Here is a 2,501-nt window from a genome sequence, read left to right as displayed (position 1 = left end):
CTAGATTCTTGATTGTTTGGTTTAAGAGGGTGTTTGGATCACAACTTCAAACAGTTTAAACACATCCAAACACTATCTTATACAACTCGTATTCTGATTATGTTTATTAAAGTATTGAATATCATATACTCACTTTCAAAGAGAACTGTAAACGGGACCCAGGCTGAGCTAGGTTGGGCTGTGCTTGGCTCGCTTATCTTAACAGTCTGAATTGTTGAGCGCGGCTCATAAAAAGCTCGAGCCAGCTCGATTTCTATTAAAAAAATTCTTTTATATTTGTACACGTATTTATACATATAGAAAAAAATTTGTAATATTTTTAACGTACACATTATGCATAAACAATAAACTACAAATTTATAATTTATATGTATTAAAATTTGGGTTTATGGTTTCATATATCCTCAAACTTTTCGTTTATTTCTTAAAAAGTTCATTTATATTCTTACATATATTGATATATACACAAAGAAAAGTAATATCGTTAACATACACATAATGCATAATTGATAAACTACAACATTCATAATCGACATATCATAAAATTTGGTTGTAGTTTATGTATATTAAAATATGGGCTTTAATTTAAACGAGCCAACGAGCAAGCATAACGAACCAACAAGCAAGCATAACAAACCTAATGAGCGAGGCATCGCTTAGCTTAGCTTACCTTGAATTGGCTCGTTTACAAACACACGAGCTGCATTCGAGCGAGCCATGAGCCGAGAGCTTTTTGAACAGTCCTACTTCAAATCGCACAAACACACCTAAATGTATATGCATATTCCTTATGCAGGTGGATCCGGGGACTATAAAACATTAGCAAGATTGAAGGTAAGCTCAAAATCTTTCAAAAATATAGGTAATTAATAACATTCTTATCATATAACCACTCACAATTTAACCATCTCAGGTGACTCTAGTTGCACATATGATGTCCATATGGCAATACCAGTACTAAAGAAAACATATGGTGACAGTATGCACAAAGTGTTACACGTGGGGCCCGACACATGCTCGATAGTATCACAACTAACAAAAGAAAAAGACACTGAAGCATGGGGCGTAGAACCCTATGATATTGAGGAATCTGATGTGGCATGCAGAAGTCTTGTGAGAAAGGGGCTTGTTCGGGTTGCTGTTATTAAGTTTCCTTTGCCATATCGAGCTAAATCGTTTTTCACTTATTATTGTTTCTGATTCGGTTGATTATTTTATCACCTAAATATCTTAACAAAACGCTTCCGGATTTGGCAAGGGTTTCTGCTCAAAACCTTGTTATATTTACAGGTAAGTTTATATAAATAGTGAATTAATGTTTGATCTGTGAATTCTGAGTTCTGTTATTTTCGGGTTGTTTAGGTAGACCTAGTAGTTCAAAGGCTAATAATCCGCATACATCAAGATTTGGACCGCCCGGTAGCCAGCAAGTTTAATAATGTGGTTTATGGGTCAATAAGATTGGGTTGAAATGAGTCACTTTGTAGTACGGGTCAGCAGGACAAGGCTCTGTTGACCTAAGGCTGTAAATGAGCGAGCCATGGTAGGCTTGGGTTATTTATTTTTAAAAATTTTATACATATTTTTATAACTATTTAAATGGCACATTTTGTGAAGGCTAAAATGCGGAGCGCGTCATGGTGGGCCCGGTTTTTCGTTCAGACAAGCCTCGAGGAGACCGAAACCGCAACCAAAAAAGTTTGAACAGGCTGCTGCCAAGAGTTCATACAAGCCAAAATGCCAAGTTTTTCACTTGAATTCATACCATTGATGGTGAGATGCTAACTATTCATATAGATGTAGCTCTGTTGCTCTTGTTCTTGGTTCAATTTTGGTGGAAGATGTTGATGTCATCACCACCCTTATGCTGTTATTTATACCAATTCATTACAAATTCATGAACCCATCTCAATAGTTGTATAATTATTATTCATTTAAAGACAAAGAACAGTACCAAGCGTTTAAGTTCTTTTCTGCCGTTAACCCTTTGGAAGGGGTCTCTGTCCGGTGTAAATTGTGTTTTACACAGAATAATGAAAAACCCTATGATGTATTACTATTGACAAATGTTTATTGAAGTACAAATTATAGAAAATATAACTTAATTATATCTTTTAACTATGATAATTATATAATAATAAATCTCAGCTAATACATTCTCTCTAACAAAGTGATGTCATCACAGTAACCAAAAAAAGTTGGTTGATAATATCCTGGCTACTCAGCTTCTATATATTTTTTAAAACTTATATTACACATACTCACTTTCATATATATGAAAGATAAAGACAGCATTAAAGGAGGAGGTGTGATTTGATTTTTGGATTGGGATCACCATGATCTGACCATTCCAATCCAAAGGGAGGGGTTTGCTTGATCTGGAATATTTATTGAAGTTAGATGTCAAATCTTGGCTGTTTTGTTGTAAGAATTTTGGCCTCATGAGGGACTACATTATATGCTACATTGTGTATTCAATGAATCAATGCATGATGGTTTGA

At 34.7% G+C, this 2,501-nt stretch overlaps 1 pseudogene; it reads left to right on the top strand.

The window, feature by feature from the left end:
• The first annotated feature begins 915 nt into the window (after positions 1-915).
• Positions 916-2,183, top strand: LOC143605779 (putative pectin methylesterase CGR2 pseudogene; annotated as a pseudogene).
• Positions 2,184-2,501: the final 318 nt, after the last annotated feature.

This window comes from Bidens hawaiensis, unplaced genomic scaffold, assembly GCF_021521415.1.
Source record: "Bidens hawaiensis isolate Kalapana, Puna unplaced genomic scaffold, B.hawaiensis_p1.1 tig00071381_1, whole genome shotgun sequence".
NCBI classification, from domain to species: domain Eukaryota; kingdom Viridiplantae; phylum Streptophyta; class Magnoliopsida; order Asterales; family Asteraceae; genus Bidens; species Bidens hawaiensis.
The sequence above is the reverse complement of the archived record's forward strand: the minus strand, read 5'-3'. Positions and strand labels throughout refer to the sequence as shown.